General features: G+C 36.6%; 1 long non-coding RNA gene across 5 annotated transcripts in view; it reads left to right on the top strand.

The window, feature by feature from the left end:
- Window positions 1–18,521, top strand: part of LOC131413585 (uncharacterized) — a 107,222-nt gene that overhangs the window by 15,212 nt on the left and 73,489 nt on the right. For 4 of the 5 annotated variants that reach the window (XR_009221982.1, XR_009221983.1, XR_009221979.1 and 1 more), the window contains exon 1: window positions 15,535–15,869. The exons of the other annotated variant lie outside the window; for it this stretch is intronic. This is a non-coding gene — a long non-coding RNA (uncharacterized LOC131413585). Of the gene's footprint in view, window positions 1–15,534; window positions 15,870–18,521 lie in introns of those variants that run through there. 5 annotated transcript variants of the gene reach the window in all.

Here is an 18,521-nt window from a genome sequence, read left to right as displayed (position 1 = left end):
CCTGGGGGCAACCATAATTAGAGCAGAAAAATGGCCACATATGCTAGTTAGGCAAAGGAGGAACTTGACCTAGCTTTTCTCAAGCATCTCAGCTACCATGCCAATCTCAGCTCGGGATGAGACTCAGAATTTTCCACATGCACTTGGGAGTATGAGGAGGGACACATAGAAGTTAGCTGAGAGTCCAACTGTGATGTTGCCATTAAAGGTGGTACACGTGGGAGCAAACTGATCTTGAGTTCAAGGACTGCCAGAGCCTGAGATTAAATGGGAGTTGCAGTTGTATCTCAGAGGGTCTACAATGCCAGTGAGACCTGAAGTTAGTCCTAGTAAGTGAGGAAGAACACTGGGCCCCAAATGAGCTGAGAAAGATTAAACCACGAGGTCAATGGTAGTAAAATTAAGATGCAAAATCCTGGAGGACAAAGAGACCAGCTGAACACAGGACATTACTCTGGAGACCAGAGGGCTCTGAGGATAGAATTGTGAATCCCAAGGCCATCCCTTCTCTAAGGTATGGTCACATGAACCCTCGTCCTCTGTACATTCAGATGCCATCTTGGAGTTGAACAGGGGAAATGAGTGCCACTCTGAAAGACTAAGCATTTACCTACAGGAACATTTTAAATTATTGTCTGGGGCTAAGTTGCTCAAATGGATTGGTAGGGAATGGAGTTCCCCATTACCCTGTATAATGGTACTCATAAGATTTATTATGTGAAAAATAAAGAAAATATATTCTTTTTGTATATCTCAGTGCAATGAGTAAATGTGTGACTTCATAAGACAATAAAGGCAAACTAAGGAACTGGCAAAGTTCAGCAGTTTGGAAACTTTCTGAAAAGTGTTTGTAACCACATGCAGCCCCAAAGTCTATAAAGTTCCATATGTTAGACCCTACTATGATTATTGTATCCAAAGCACTGGTAACAAATTTCCAAAAATAAAAATATGCTTCTCTGTTCAAGAATATAGACATTATATAATTTATTTGATATTTTTACTTTCAAATTGATTACAATATATAATAGTGTGTATTTGAAGTGAAAAATTCTAGCTAAAGAGAGTATGATTTTCAACTGAGGTTTCTGTAAAACTATTTCACACTGTAGTTGCTGTTTCATGCGAATCCATGATGCCTAAATGATTTATTCTTATTTCTTATTGAATATTCTTGTTCATTTAGTGTTTTAACTTACATTCTTTACTATTTTCAATAATTGCCACCAGATTTTGGCTTCACCAATTATTTCCTCTCTCTCTTTTATCTTTAAAGCTACTTTCTTCTCTAAGCGTATCCCATATTCTTCAGAGTAAGGAAAAGAGAAAAGGATTTATTCAGTGACTATTCTCTATAAGGTTCTGTTCTAGGTAAGGAAATATTTTGAAAAATGAAAATGTAAGAGCTTTGAGCTTCAAATCATAGAAACCTAAGCCAAACTCTAAGTCACCTAAACTGCTGATGTTAGCAAAGATTTGTAAATAAATTTTATAATAATATTTATTTTATAAATAATTTTATAACAAAGATTTGTTAATAAATTTTATAAAGTATTGAAGAACAACACTTCATCAATATTTAAGAAAAAGCCTCAGATTCTAAAACCAGGAGAACTGAATCCCATCAATAGTTGCATGAAACTACTACTTATTTCCCATGTTTAAGAAACTGGAAAGGAAGGCTTATCCAAATGTCTACCTCATCATTTAAAACTGGACATTTTAAGTTGTGAGACCTGAACACATATTTCAAACAAAGTATATGACGGTCTTATGAAGAGGTTAGGAATAACGGAGCAAGGGTTCTAGGATTGTGTGTCCAGAGTGAAACACGGATGGACTGAACAAAGCTCTCTTTCAATTTTTTGACTCAAAGAAATCCATTCAATGACAAATAAATTATTTTCCCTGTTTAATAGGAGTATTGTGTTAATAATGGCTTATGAACTAAAAACAGTTTGCTCAAGATAATTATAAATTTCTAGAGACTTATAACTGTGCCATGAAATGAGAGCAAAGCTGTGTTTGCCCTTCATTTCTCAGAAAGGTCAAGTGTCTCAGAGCATTTAATTTAAAAAGAAAAAAGTGCACGAAACACAACACTATTTTACCAGTTGAAATGGCTCTGGAGTCTTCCATCAACTTCAGGAATTAGTTTCAAAGTGTTGCCTGCTTTCATTCAGTCTGCAACCAGCATGGAGCAGACCACCTGCTGTGAAATAAGGGTGTAGCGACCAACAGTTATTATAGCAGTAGCCATAAGTTTATTGCTTATTGGTACTAAACTTAAATCTTAGTAATTTTGAATTACTGAGTTAGCTTAGATTTATGGAGATGCACAATCATTTAGAATGACATTCATTCCAGAAGGATATATTATCTAAACCAATTTTCTTATAGTGATGCAATTGCAATACTATAGTTACGGTTGTATCAGCATTTCCATTATAAAGTCCTATTTTCAGGGTTTTATAATTTGACCATAAAAATTCTCTCCTTGTTGAAACTTGGCAAACAAGGTCTGAGGCATACAACTCAGTTTTTTTTTTTTCATGAAATTAAGAAAGCGCACGCATGTTTGATCTATTCAGCCATTTTAGGCTTTAAGTCTGCAAACAACAACAAAAATACACCAAATTTACCTAGACTGACAGAAAGAATTGGAGAAAAGAACAATTATCTAAAAAACTAAGGTGATAGTAATGGTCGATTTCTATCGGTTACACGTTAAGTTCCTGTGAGGATAGGAAGAACAATAGTTTAGAAGGAGGTTTGAAGATGCAAATGAAAATCTCACCAATTAATGATTGGGGGAAGCCACTTCACCTCTGAGTATCAAGTCCCCTATAGGTGAGGTTGAGAGGATTACACTTCCTATATAAAGGTCTGAGAATCAAGTAAGTAGAAACAAAGACTGAAATTTTAAAAGCACTCTATAAGTATCCAATGTTATTTCTTTGGCTCACAATAGTTTCTTCTTCTAAACTTATAAATCTTATTGTCCACACTACTTATTTAGATTTGTTATACATGCATAGCTCTCCCCAAATATATTGTAAACTCCTGGAGTAGACTACCTCATCTTTGTCTCCAATGGGGCACATAAAAATATTTGTTGAATTCGTGGCTAATTAAATTGGTTTGACATTTTCCTTTCACAACTGATAGTGCTTGCCCAACGTTATTTTGCATAGAGTCCCCATTTCTAGTTGCAATTAATCCACCCTAAAAACACGACGGTGCCCTCTAGTGATCAACAGAGAATATGTGAATGATGTACCAAAGAAAGGCCGGAATCTGTCTTTATGAGACAGATCCATGGGAATTTACTCTGTATAATTTATAAAGTACATAAAACAGATGATAGGTCTTTAAAAATCTAAATTATTCAATATAAAAGAGGAAGGGCATTACTCAGTATTGTGTTAAGGCAAATGATGAAGAGCGTAGGCTCTGACGACAGACTGCTTAGGTTCAATCCTGGCTCTACTACTTGCTAGCTTTGTAAACTAGAAAGATATCTAGACTGAGACCCCATTTCCAATCTATGAAAGTGAAGATAATGGTGTCAATTGTATCTGAAGGTTATTGTAATGATTACATGGGATAATCCATGAAAATCTTAACTCATATTAAGTATTAGAAAAATATTAGTTATCATTATATTGTTCTTTCTGCTGTCCCATTCTGAACATAATATTCTTTCCAAAATTGTCATTAATGAAGAATATCTTCTTTAAAGTGTGTTTCTTTGAATACTTTGTTTCAGTAAGCTTAAAGAAATATAAAGTTGAAAAAAAGTTGAGAGGCCAGCCCAGCAGCATAGTGGTTAAAGTTCACATGCTCTGCTTTGCTGGCTGGGGGTTCGTGGGTTCGGAGCCAGGTTGTGGACATACACACCGCTTGTCAAGCTATGCTGTGGTGGCATCCTGCATACAAAAAGAAAAACAGAGGAAGATTAGCACAGATGTTAGCTCAGGGCCAATCTTCCTCACCAAAAAAAAAAGTTGAGTGTTTCTTGCACTATATAAGGTATAGAATATATGGCAACTCTTACCTTCAACACATTTATAATTAATTCTTTCACTTATGGTAAAAAAAAATGTAATTAAGAATCATAAGACCCTGGGCTGAGCACTGCATGGGGAAACAGAAGCAAAGAGATGGTCCTTACTATTCAGAAATTTACATTCACCAGGTAGAAATGTGACATACCATGTGGGCACTTTAGAGTTGCAGGCATAGAAGTTGAGCTCTGGAGTATAATTATGCGGTTTTCGATTTACTTGCTGTGTAAACTTCGGAAAGTTTCTGAACATTTCTGTGCCTCAATTTCCTTATCTACATCATGTGAAGAAATTTCCATAAAGTATATAGTTTAGGAACTGGCACATTTCAAATGCTCAATAGATGTTAAACAGTAGTGTTACAACCATTGCTTTTCACACTATCTTGGATTTTAATGTTCAACTAAAATAACTAAATGTTGTCTACTCACTCAAGCTTTTCTAGAGTTTGCAAATTGGATTATGAAACGTCTAAGAAGCCTGCCCCGTTAGGATGTGCCCATCGCAGAAATAGAACCCTATCCATAATAGCCAATTGGTGAGGGATTATGTTTTTCATTCACTGGAGAAGGGAAAATCTAAACTCAGGTAACTTATAACCTTAAAAATATACAGAAACAAAAAATTTTTCTACTCCTAAATGGTATTTCAACTTTCTGAGTCCCCTCACATTCAGAAGGCAGAAAGGATCCCACAAGAAACCGAATTCCAAGATATGTTAAATTTACACAGAAAAAAGTATTTTATGGCTTCAGAGGAAGGAACATTATTTTCTATAAAATCTGAAGAAATGTGAACTTTTTCTAGCGATATATTTATCCAAGCAGTAAATTCTGAGGTCAAAACTTCAGGGTGAACTCTATGTGAGACTGTTTTGTTAGGAAGAAAATAAGAGATGCTATAATTTAAGGAGGTTGCCATTCTAAAGGATATATGCAAGAGATTTGGAAATATATTGCCTTCCCTGAGTCAAGAACATCGATGATAGATGCAGGAAGGGGGCACGATAAAGAGATATTATCTAGAAAATGGCTTATCCCTTCTGGGATGTTGTTTGTCTCTCACTTGGCAAGGATCATCGTCCTAGGACACAAGCCCTCAGAGACCAAGTTCCACATAAGCACCTGCTAAGGAACATGGCTGCATGGAGGAAGAAGGTTTTATAAACAAAAGAAGAGTTATTAAGAGATGTGCTGCCTTAAGAAAGGTATTCCAGGGGTGTACCTTGATGAGAGAGTGAGAGGAGTTTGAAGGGGAAGGTTTGAAGACTGCCTACCTAATAGTCCAGTGTTTACCTCTGTGGTTCACTTCAAGTAACATTATAGGGGATAGTATTCAGTTTTACTTTATAAAATTCAACAGGCATATATTCAATATATGTTATAGACAGGTGCTAAATTAGGTGATTGAAATTCAAACATAAATTAAAAGTAGATCCCTGTTCTCAAAGATATTATGATTTGGTGGAAGAAACTGAAAATAAAAGCTGAAGATTTTAATAAAATATGACAAGAAAATGGGCAAATAATATTTTGAGAATACTTAAGGGGACAAGGAGTGTTGAGAGGAAGCCTGGAAATATTTTCTGAAAGAGAAGACAGTTTACCTGAAGCTTTTGGTGAGAACCGTTTTTCATCAGTTGAAGAAAGGCAGAAACACGCTACTGACTGAGGAGGGAACCTGGCAAATGTCCTTTGTTATCATGCCCCCCCTTCCCCTGAGTTCTCTCTCTGCAGCTTTCTGAGCTGGGTCTCAGGCACAGACACGTGGATGTGGATTAGTATTTCCTCATAATGATCCATCCTCGTGTTGGATGGTCCTGTCTCAGTGGGCTTTTCTGAGACACAGAATTTAAAAGGGGTCTTGGAGGCACATGAATGGATCCTGACACTGTATTGGAGCAAAACTAGCAAATCAGTCGACACTTGTTAGGATTTCAGCTACTTTTTGACAGAGCAGTAAAGAGGAAATTTATTTATTTAACAACTATTTAGTGACTGGCTACTCCTGAAACAGTGTATAGTCCCTGCCTTCGTAGGGTTTATAGTGTAATGGAAAAGATACACTAGGAAGTTGAACAATTAAAAAGGAGCAGGGTCATCTGTAACATAAATATACCATATGCCGGGGCACTCTGGGAGTTTATAACAGCAGGCATCTAATTCGGTATAATTCAAGGAATCTAGTCTAATGAAAATATCAGTAGCTGTGGTAGTGATGTGAGGGATTAGCGGAATTGAGCTATAGCTGAAATAAGCTACAAGTTAGGCAAAGAGATGAAAGCACCATGTGAGCTAGATATTAAATGGGAGTAAAGCAGCAGAAGGCCAAGTGCATGGCAGTGGGAATGGTTTGCAACAGATGCAGGCAATAAAGGCGTGCGCTGACCATAGATTTTAAAACAAAAGTTGATCTGCTTGCTGTTATCACTGTGCGCCAGTGATTCTAAACAATGGCAGTGGTGAAATATCCCTACCCGAAAAATCTTTTGTTGGTCTACTTGCTAAACAATCTCTGTAGACTCTGTTGAGTTTTAAATTATATTGAAGCTTCTGTTTACTCAATTTTTTAACTTATCCTTTAATAAATACTTTATTTTACACAAAAATTAGTTTGGAGAAATTCCAATTATACGACCAGCCCTCAACACACTCCAACATGCTTTCATTATAAGAGTAAGTTTGTAACTTTTCAAAATTATCCAGGGTCATTTCAGACACAGTCATTGGCTCTAACCCCAGTGGTGCAAAACATTCTTGTGCATAAACAACAGATTTGAAATAAACAATGTTAGCATAGTAATTGTAAATATGAAGAAACAGCACTTGAGTTACTATAATTCTGTAACTCTATGTGACTTTTAGAAGTTTTCATTTGAATTTAAGATTAAAAATAGTAAAACAGAGTCAAAATTCTAAGGTGTAATATATATGTATATATAATGCAATATGTATGTACGTGTGTATACATATACACATACGTATGTATATATGCATATATATGATCAAATCATATATATAAAATGTGAAAGCTTTTCCTGAATTAACTGATCCAGGACTAAATATGCAGGAACACCACTGAAGGAAAGAACTATCCTAGGCAGAAGGAAAAGCGCATGTGAATTCTTAGAGGTGAGTTGCAGTATGTTCTTGGGAAAAGTTCAAATGCTTCAATGTGGCTGGATCAGGTGATGCAAAGGAGTGGATACTGAAGACTTAATCCTGTGCAAAATCATGCAGAAGCCTGGAAGCTATGTTTCGAAATTTGAACTTGAACTCATGGACCACTGGGAGCCATTGACGAGTTTCAAGAGCGAGATTAGCACGATCATTTGTACGTTCTAGAGATAATTATGACCACACTGCAAGAATGGGTTATGGGAACAATATTGAGTGGAAGATCGGCTATGTGACTGCTGTCATTTCAGTAAGAGAAAATGGTGTTCTGAAGTAAGGTAGTGGGTCTAGGGTTAGAGAAAAACACAGGTGGAGAGAGAGGAGTTTGGGCTTCTAGTGTTTTGGTTCGGATAACTGAGTGGGTGGCAGTGCCAGCTACAGAGCTAAGGAGAACACAGGAGCAGGAGAGTCAGAAGAGAGTCTTATTTTGGTCATAGGTTGCATGATTCTCCATTGAGATATAAAAATAGAGGGGTCTTGGAGGCACATGAATATGTTACCCAGAAGCTGCAGACAGACCTAGAAAGATATGTAGATTTGAGATCTGAGAATAGAGGTATTTGGCTAGTCGAAGCTCTTTGGGCTCTGTACTTTCTTTAGAAGTTCTATAGTCCAGATCCCTCGTGCTGCCTCTCCTGTCTCTACCACACAACCTCTATCACCATGCTTTACTAACTCCACATCTTTAGTCAGGCTATTTAGTTTCACTGGGCCTCAACTACCTGTAACCTAGCAGTTGTCATACATTAGGGGAAGGACATATTTTGAGAGTTTTTAAAATATTTGTCCACATTTTTTTTTCTAACTGCCTCATAAGCTGACTGGGTATTTTCCCAAATAGAAAGTCTTTCTTTTGATTTAGATTGTTGGCATCTCCAAGAACTCCTATTTAAAAGGAAATTTCCTTGAGATGTTATTAATAAATAGTAGTAACGGTTAATAATCAAATAATGCTTACTACATGCCAGACACCATCCTAAACAACTTGCATATTTTAATTCACTTGATTCCTTAAAAGCATCTTAGGTAGGTTTAATTTTTATCACCTACTTTACACATGAGAAAATGGAGGAAAGAGAGGCCAAGAAACTTGCTCAAGTTCCCACAGCTAGTGGCGGGATTTGAACCCAGACAGTCTAGCTCCAGAGTCTGTGCTCATTACCCCAGACTATACGACTAGTAATTTCTTTAGTGGGATGAGTTGTTTGATGAAGAATTACTTTAGTCAGGTCAGATTACATGATAAGTGCAATAGCTCATAATATAAGGATTTTCTAGAATGAGATTCAGAGCAGGTGAACTTTAGTGGGCAGAAGTGAAGGTGCAGTCCTGTTTAATGCCTGGAGCAAGTTCTGGGTCACGCACTGCATTCAACCTCTTGGGCGTCTACATATAGAAGAAGGCAGTGCATGCCTGGTGGAAGGAATACAAATAGAGGCAAGATAGTCACAAAAGAAGTAGGACCCCATCAAAGTCATTTTTCAGATACTTTATATTGAGAGTACCTGCCTGCCCCCAAGTTTTCTACACAACCACGTTTACCCATTTGTCTTTCCGCAAGAAAGTTACCTACATGACATGGTATCAAATTCTCCATCAATTCGATGAAAAGTGAGAGTCTTTAGGGACAAAGAATCTGTAGAGTATTTCAACTATTTTACAGCACTTTCTCCTCCCTGCCTCCATTTGTTTTCATTTCTCTCATTTTAACTTGATTCTGTTGTAACAGATGCCGATACAGTTTTTGACACTGAGAATGCCAGATCTATCATTAATGTGTTGCCAAACTGGGGAAGCTTTACTAACAATATGTTTTGCCTGCATCAGTTCGCTTCTTTTAATAGAGAGACTCATTTGAATAACATCTGAATAGAGGAGTTAATAATAGTAGCCTAGAAGGGAAAGCCAGATTGGATTAATGAGAAACTGACCTGAATCTTCACCCTGAATTAAAATTGAATGGCATTAGAATAATTTTGGAGGCACAAAATGTTCTGTCAGTTCTAAACCCTTCTTCCATTATTTCCCTCTTTCCCTCCTGCTACCATATTTTAAACATATTCTCACCTTTGCCCCTCCTGGCTTTACCAGGGAGTTAAGAAAGTATATCTTGGATTGACCTTAAAATCATTTTGTATTATCTGCAAAACTATATTATTCTGAAATCAATTACAAATTTTAATTATTCATAAATGATGTGTCAAGTAGTTCATGCTGATATATTCATATGTATGTAATGACTAAAAACTGGTAAAGGACATTAATAGAATCATTTTCCTCTTTTAAAATTCAAATGCCTAAGAATGTTACAATGTCATATTCAGTTTGTGTGTTTGTGTGTGAGAGAGAGAGTGGGGGGAGATAGAAAGAGAGATAGGGAATGACAGAGAGAAGAATAAGAAAGAATTATTGGGGGGCCGGCCCCGTGGCTTAGCGGTTAAGTGCGCGCTCCGCTGCTAGCGGCCCGGGTTCGGATCCTGGGCGCGCACCGACGCACCGCTTCTCTGGCTATGCTGAGGCCGCGTCCCACATACAGCAACTAGAAGCATGTGCAGCTATGACATACAACTATCTACTGGGGCTTTAAGGGGAAAAAAATAAATAAATAAAATCTTTAAAAAAAAGAAAGAATTGTTGGTAGTAAGGCATTCAGACCCATCTATCTGTCATTGGATTAGCAAAAATTTGCTGTAAGAAATGATTGTCTCATATGAGAAACATAAGATGAGCTTAAGCTCATCTAAATACAATAAAATATAAAAAGTAGAGGGCTCAAGAGGTATTTGAAAGAGCTATTTTATTTTACAGTTAATTTACCGGAATTGAACATCTAGGTTTTGTTGTTGTTGTTGATCTTTTTTGAAGTATTAAATATAGACAAGTGCACAAATCCTAAGAGTACACCTTGATGAATGCATCCATGTAACTAGCACACAGATCGAAAATAGAAAATTGCCAGCATCCCAGTCATTACCCAGACCTCCCTTATAAAATGTAACCACTACTTGACTTCACTTTCCATAGATCTGCTTTGTGTTTTTTTAAATTTTATATCAGAAAAATCATACAATTTATAATCTTTGGAATCCAGTGTCTTTCATTCACAGTGGTTGTCAGATTCAACCACGTAGGTGTGTTTAGCAATAGGTTGTTCATTCTCTATTCTTATAGGTATGAATATACCACCATATATTTATCCAATTTACTGTTCAAGAAAAATTGAGTAGTTTCCAGTGTACAGCTATTATAAATAGTAATGCTATGAATATTTTGTATGTGATGTTTTTGGTCAACCTATGTGGATTTTTTTAGGTATTTACAATTAGGGAAAAAAAGTTTCCATAAACTTAAGAAAATGCTGATCATTCCTAGACCTCTGTTTGGCTGGGAAATTCAAGGCACTCATTGCACACACATTTTTTGCCTAATAGCCTCTTATTTTTGTTTGCAATGAATTTGTCTATGTCAAAATCTCCAACTCTTCCTGTAAACACGTCTACTTCCTAAAGCTGCATTGTTTTCCAAATTCTTCTACTTAGCTTGAAAAGTGGCAAAAAATAGTTTTTACTTAGTGTAAAAATGGCCATGAGGTGGAACTTCTGACATATCAAAATCAATATGTTTAAGAATAGTTTGAGAAAAATTAGGAGACAAAACAATAAATAGCAACTTCTTTTAATTATTATTCTTAGAAATAAAAACAAAATTTCACTCTAAGCTCTTCCCTCTAAAAGACTTTGTAATCTTCTGAAATCTACCCTCCTTGCATTTATCTCTTTCCATTTAGCTTTACCTGAACTTCTAAGTGAGCTACTTTTCTTCAAGGTATTTTCCTAAAAGCTACATTGTGAAATCTTTAGAACAAAAGTCAAACCTATAGAAATTAAATTAAAACAATTGTTTAGAGACAAGTTAAGGGCTGCGATTAAGGTGCTAAACTTCAGGAAGAAAGGCCAAAAAAAAAAAATGCTATAATATTCACGACTTTGCAAAATACTTATTCTCCTGGACTGTAGATCTGCACCAAGCAGCTCAATAAATCATTAGCTTGTTGATGGGAAAAAATATTTAAAAGCAACAGAGTCGAAAAGAGAAAATTTGAATAACACATTATGAAAAGCTTTTTAAATATAAATAGAAAGTACACTACATAAGGCAATTTCAGAAACCTTTCTTTAAGAGAAGATTGAGTACCGTTGCAAATTGTAAATTAAATTAAGATGAAACATAGACTGTAGGAAACATCCAATAGGTTTCTGGGGTGCACTTAATGGCAGCCATAAGGAGGACATTATCCCTTATTTTTGATGATGAGTTCAAGCCCATTTAACCAGGAAAAAAAAATTAAAATGTGAAAACAACAATTTAGAAAATATTCAATGTGTGGTTAGACATTTCCAAATAGCCTTAGAAAGTAAATAGGCTAGAATAATATAATTTATGGCTCTTTAAATAAAACAACCAAAAGGGCCTCTGATCTCTATAAATTAGGCATCTAGAGATAAGAAAATGTACAAATATTGCAAGTAAAGGGGCCATTAAGAGAAAAACACATCTCACATTGGTACAATCCAGAAGGGTAACTTAAAAATCTGTGCAATGATTCTGCTCCAAGGGAGACATTAGCACCCAAGAATTCCCTATCCTTCCTCTAATATCCCTAGAAGAATTGTCTATAATTGTAGATGGACAATAATACAGCTTTCCTATTTTTATGGTGTCACTATATACACATCTAAGTCCACTACTATACAGCACCAGATACTTCAGAAAAAAAAATTTACAGTTGTGTGAAAAGCAAAAAGGAAGGAAAATCGACTTTTAAGATTAAAAAAGAGAGAAAGGAATTTTGTATTAAAGTAGAAATAATTGGTTAGGCCAGATTGTGAAAGAAAGATAATAAAAGGCGGATTTGAGCATATACAGTAAGTCGTAAAAAGCTTGAGGGTAAATAAACTTTACCTGGGTTTAATCAAACTACTCAAGAACTGAAAATACTCATGTACTAACGTCTAACTGATATTGTGAGGTCATTGTCAGAAAAAAATTTTGTATTCTCTGTGGTAGAACTCCTACTAATATAATAGTTAAAATTCTCTCCTACATAAAATATACTGCATCTCCTACACATCATCAGATTATAGCTGATCTAGATATCAGAATGCCTACACCATGTATAGCTCAATGCTGATGGCAGCATTCCCATAGACAAAAGATTCCATAGGTATAGATTAATCGGAGTACAGGACATAAGAGTTTATATTGATTCTTCTTATAATCTTTTTCTTTTTTACAAATAGAAATATATTAGGCCCTGCTCTCTGTATTAATTCAACAGTATGACACATGTAGAACAATTGCCAAATAAGCCTGTCTTCTAGTTCAGTAGCAAACTTAGCCTCTTTACCTCAGAGCAAGTACAAGCATTAACTAAATCAGTCAAAACATCTTTAGATCTTATTCTACTAGGTATTTAAATTTAATGTTATCATAGTAGTGAATGCCTACTCCTAGTGGAAGCTACCAAATGTTTTTATATGTTTATCAACTTACTGCGATTTATTGTTACATTCTCCTCCTGTTACTATCCATTAGTGTAAAACTTAATCCAGTGTCCCTAGTTCCTGAGATCTCAACCAGTCTTCAGCTGATGGGTTTGGAGGGGATGAATGAATATGGTGTTTGTGTCTGAGGGTATGGTGTCATGTATCTTCTGAGGTCTTATGGTCTAATCGGAGATTCCTGAGTTTCTCCTGGCCCACAGAGCTGGTCTTCTACACATAACCAGAGGGAGGCATATGGGCAGCATTGCTCCAGACTTTTCTATGTAAGTCTGGGCTGTGAGCTGATTCAACTTTCTCATAGTCAGCTCTTGTCATCTGAATCTGTTTCCCCCCTGGTTATGATCTAGAGAACTCGAAGTTTTTACCATTCCCCATCTGGAAATTTTAGCTGGTCTCTCTCATGTGCAGAAATACCAGTCTTTCCATCAGCCTGAATCTTCTCTTGGTATTTGTCACTACAGAGTCTGTGTGGTAGTTTTTGTTTGCTTTTTAAAAATCTTTAACAAACATTTTTTATAGCATTGTTGTGGCTACTCTGCAAAGGCAGGAAGGATCCCTACCAAAAGTTTTGTTCATATGTTGAGACTGATGCCACAAACCCCTCCCAGGTAATATTCGAGGTTTATTACTTACATAATTGGGGTCTCTGCAGGGAGCAGGGCAGGCCTCTCAAGCAGGTTCAAAATGGCTTAAAAAAGCAAGGAGAGGAGACTGGCTCGAGTTTTCATTGTGATTAGGGAGTGGCACCGGGGTGAGGTTTCACTCACAAAGGGGTTTGCATGGTTTGAATCTCCAACCTGTGTCAAAGAAGGAGCACCCAGGTTTTCTTATCAGCTCACCCAGATCTGGGACACAAAGGGAAGAGAGAGGGTAAGGTTTGCAAGCTGCCAGCAGTCAGACTCAAGAAATGGAGTCAGACCACTTATTACAAGCACATTCCGTGTGTCAGACAAGGTTAGAGGCACTTAGGACGTATCGGTCGACAAAACAGAGAACAATACCTAACATCGCTGAGATTTATTCCCTTCAGGGAAGACAGAAGTGCACAACAGATATAATACACGAGTAAAACAAATAGTATGTTAGATCCCAATGAGCAATATGGAAAAAAAAAAAGAGTCGAGTAGAGGAATGAGGATGAGGGAGGCAGGAAGGTGGGGGCAGAAATGCCAGTTTAAATAGCGTAATCAGATTGGACCTCACAGAAAAGAGGAAATTTAAACAAATACTTAAAGCAGGTGAAAGTGTTAGCCAGGCAACCTAAGGAAGAACCTTGAAGGTGGAAGGAGCAGCCAGTGCAAAGACCACAAGGCGCCAGGACACCTGCTGGAGTGTCTGAGAAACAGCAAGGAGGCAGTTGTGAAGGAGGGAAGTGAGCCAGGGGAGGAGGAGGTTGAATGAGAGGGGGGAAAGGGAGACAGATTATGAAAAGTATTATAGATCATTGCAAGAAATGACTGAGCGGACTGGGGAGCAATGAGGGAGCTTTTCCTGGAGGAGTGATATGATCTGATTTATCTTTTAAGAAGATTCCTTTAGCTGCTGCGCTGCGAATAGACTGTAGGAGGGTAACCATGGCATCTGAGAGACCGGTTAGGAAGCTACTATTTTAATCTGGGTGAGAAATGATTTTGACTTAGGCCAGAGTGAGAAGCATAGAAGCAGTTGAACTCGAATACACATTTTGAAGATAGAGTCTACAGGATTGACTGTCAGGTGGGATGTGGCACGTGAGGGGAAGACGGGTCAAGGAAGGCTCTCATGTTTTTGGCTTGAACAACTGTGGACACCTGCTGTAGGTGGACCAGGGTTTTACAACAACATGTGAATTAAGCCAAGGTCTGCTTACAATACTCCATTCACAGTACAATTCTATGGAATATTAAAATAGGTAGTATATAAGGTGGAAACAGATTTTAAAATATAAACAAGTAATGAGTTAAGGCACAGCTGGGGCAAAATGGGTCAGGGTTCAGGGTGTGGACACTAGAAGGAGACTTCCTAGTTTCAAATCCAGACTCTGCCTCTTTCTTGCAAAGTGATTTTCAGAAAACCATTTACTTTCTTTATATCTAAGTTTCCTCTTATGCAAAATGGAAATAAGAGTATGTATTTATTATGGATGAGAGTGTTGGAGTGTAAAGACCATGGATGTTAGATTTGGGGTTTAATTTGAGTCCTTGCTAAATTCCTTAGTAAATTAGGATACAGTATTCACCTCTTTGACCTCAATTTCTTTATTTGAAAAGCAAGAAAAATAACACCTAACTTGTGTACCTATAAGCATTAGGAAAAAATAATGTATTTGGCATAAAGTAGGTGTCCAGTCATCAGAAGTTAATTATAACTTGCAATTTTTCTTCTCTTATGTGTTAATTTTTCCTCTTTAAAAATGATTTTGGGGCTGGCCCCATGGCCTAGTGGTTAAGTTCGGTGCATTCCACTGTGGTGGCTGGGGTTCAATTCCTGGGCACAGACTTACACCAGTCTGCGGTGGCCATGCTGTGGCGGTAAACCGCATACAAAATAGAGGAAGATTGGCACAGGTGTTAGCTCAGGGCAAATCTTCCTCAGCAAAAAAAAAAAAACACAAGATTTAAGTAATCCCACAGATTTTTTCTCCATCACATTTTTATCTATCAGCAAATATAACATAGCAGAGAATGGTCTTCAGAAAATACTAAGCAACCTTGTCCTTGAGATGGGGCAAAGACGGTAAAAGAAAAAACAAAGAGTGTTTAAACCACTCTTTGCCTTGCTTCTGCTTCTAGACAGAAGATTAATGATACCGGCAGACCTAGGAAACATCGTGAACTAGATAAAGTTGATGTTTAGTGCCCTTTGTATCATCATTACTCCACCACATCTCTACTTTCTGTCACTCTTTCCATCCCTAACTGATTCCTCAACCTCACCATCTCCCTCTCAAATCTTCAGAACTACAGCAGTAAATATTAACTCACATCTACCAGGTCAATTCACAGTGGATGTGCACCACCTACCAGTTCATTCCACACGTGTTGAGAGTCTTTGAGAATGAAATGGTGAAAACTTAAACAACAGTAGGTGGAGTTACCTTCTGTAAGGGGTACTACTGGACTGGTCTATTCACTTTGGTAATGACAATAGAAACTAAAATAATGGTTAGATTCCCTAATTTCAAACCCTTCTTACTAACACTTAAAGGGTAGTATTTTAACTCAGGACTTTGATACGTATGTTGAATTTTCAGTTGCAAATGATGATAAAATCTATATTTTACAATGTTTTCTATGCAAGGCATCTGATATTAAGCATTAACATATATAAATACATTCTTAAAAATATGTTTGAAGCTATACATAATAGTTATCAACAATCCCAACGAGGTACTAGGTTACACAGCCAATTCTTTAGCGCCTCATGTTTCTTAGGGTTTCAATAATACCCTCATGAGAAAGGGCAAGATGTTAACCTCTGAACATCTTTGTGATATGGTTTCATGCCTTGCACCAGCTCTGTTGATTCTTGTGGATTCTGTACACATCAGTTGGGGAGAGGAAATGCTGGAATTATGGATAATGCATATTGTCTGTTTACTATTTTTAAAATGTGGCAAGAGGAAAATTTAAATCCCTGTAGATTTAAAAATTTACCTTTATTAAAATGCTTTTTCTACAAATATGACAGAAAGGAGTTTTAGACAATCCCTATATTTATAAGTTAAACGAACAAACAAAAACACAAGAAAAAAATAACTTCCACGATGAGCAATATCTATAAGAAACTCCCGTTATTCAGAATGTTTTATTTCTTGTTTCTAATTCATTCACGTACCCATCATGCATTTATTTATTCATCAAAACTTGGTTGCACATATACCATATTTTAGGTACTAGAGAGGTGAAGAAGAATATAGGTCTTGTCATGTAAGGACCCCCTACTCTCACCATCATATTTCCTGAAATAATTGGAATTCAAAATGGTTGGTCTCTGTCCCATTAGGTGTCACTGTTTCTTTGGTGTATACTGTGTAAAAACAAATAATAAAAGACATGAAACTTGCCCTAAAATAACTTTGTAAATGAAAGGCCCTGAGAAAAGCCTATTGAAAAGTAAATTAAGGAGTTACCACAACTGTATGTTAAAGGCACCAGGAAAAATGTTCCACATTATAGAGTTTCTTCCACCCTGATTTTGTCTTTCATTCAATCATTCAGCAAATATATTAAGCTCAAACTTTGATCTAAAGGATGTGCTATATTTTGGGATACAGAAGTATATAAGAATTGTTTTTATTTTCTTCCTATATCGCAGAGAATATAGATAAAAAATCACATAATCATTCTGTAATGTGATAGATATATTTTAAAAAGTATAGCTAAATGTCTGAGATTTTAGAAAAACTAATTCTATCTGAGATATTAGGTAAGATTTAATATAGGAAATTTTGAAGGATAAATAGCAGGGCCAGGGCTAGGGTGAGATGATTGAGGCCTTCTCCTTGAGTACAAAATATAAGGTGGTGCCAAATAATTCAGTAATCAAGATAAATAATGTTTTAACAAAATATTTTAAAAAATCAAGTTGGCCATGGGCTGACCACCCGTTTTTGTAAAGAAAGTTTTATTGGGCTTTCAACAAGTAAGACTGGGAGGAAAGTGTATTCTGGGATGAGAAAACAGCATGAGAAAACACTGGAAGATGTGGGAATGGCCTGTGAGATGTTTGAGAATGACAAGTAGCCTTGTGAGGTTAAGAAGAATGTCTGAATGGAAGTACCTTTTTTGATTTTTTCCTAATGTGAAATTCTGGATTATAGAGTCATTTCAACCTCTTCTAAAGTTTCCATCCTGCAGGAAGCAATGAATTAGATTAATTGCCCTTGAAGTATTTGTGATTTTTTTTATATAATTTTATTTATTTATTTATTTTTCCCCCAAAGCTCCAGTAGATAGTTGTATGTCATAGCTGCACATCCTTCTAGTTGCTGTATGTGGGTCGCGGCCTCAGCATGGCCGGAGAAGCGGTGTGTCGGTCCGCGCCCAGGATCCTACCCCGGGCCGCCAGCAGCGGAGCGCACCCACTTAACTGCTAAGTCACGGGGCCGGCCCAATATTTGTGATTTATTTGAAAACATGATGGACTTTCAATAATATTTGCTCAATTGAATAGTTTCCATCCTACTTTAGAAACCTAGAAGGAATGAGAGGGGATAGTGAGGAGAGGGAGGTGTTGAAAAAGAGCATAGAAAGTCAGGACTTAGAAAACATTCTTCACTTACTCTGCAATTTTGCTGGCTTGTCATACATGAAACAAGTATGGCATGTGTAAGTAGATGAAAGATTTGTAGAAACCATACATGTACAGAGCACTAAGGGGATATATAATAAGACTAAAGATAGGTGGAAAATATTTAAGTTTTCTTCTAAGAAATGAAATTCTGCATTTATTTTGAGTTTTTGTTGGCTTTTAAAATTTTTTCCAGCTTTGTTGAGTAATGATTGGCAAAACTTTGTGTATATTTGGGTTGTACAATGTGATTTTTCTAAGGTGTACATGTTGATTTAATATATGTATAACTTGTGAAATGATTACTACAATCAAGCTTATTAACATATCCAACCCCTCACCTAGTTACCATTCTTTAGTGTGTGTGGTGAGAACACTTAAGATTTACTGTCTTAGCAAATTTCAAGTATACGATACAGTATTATTAACTGTAATTGCCATGC

The sequence above is a fragment of the Diceros bicornis genome, chromosome 14 (genome assembly GCF_020826845.1).
Source record: "Diceros bicornis minor isolate mBicDic1 chromosome 14, mDicBic1.mat.cur, whole genome shotgun sequence".
NCBI classification, from domain to species: Eukaryota; Metazoa; Chordata; class Mammalia; order Perissodactyla; family Rhinocerotidae; genus Diceros; species Diceros bicornis.
This window is presented reverse-complemented; position numbering and strand designations above follow the sequence as displayed.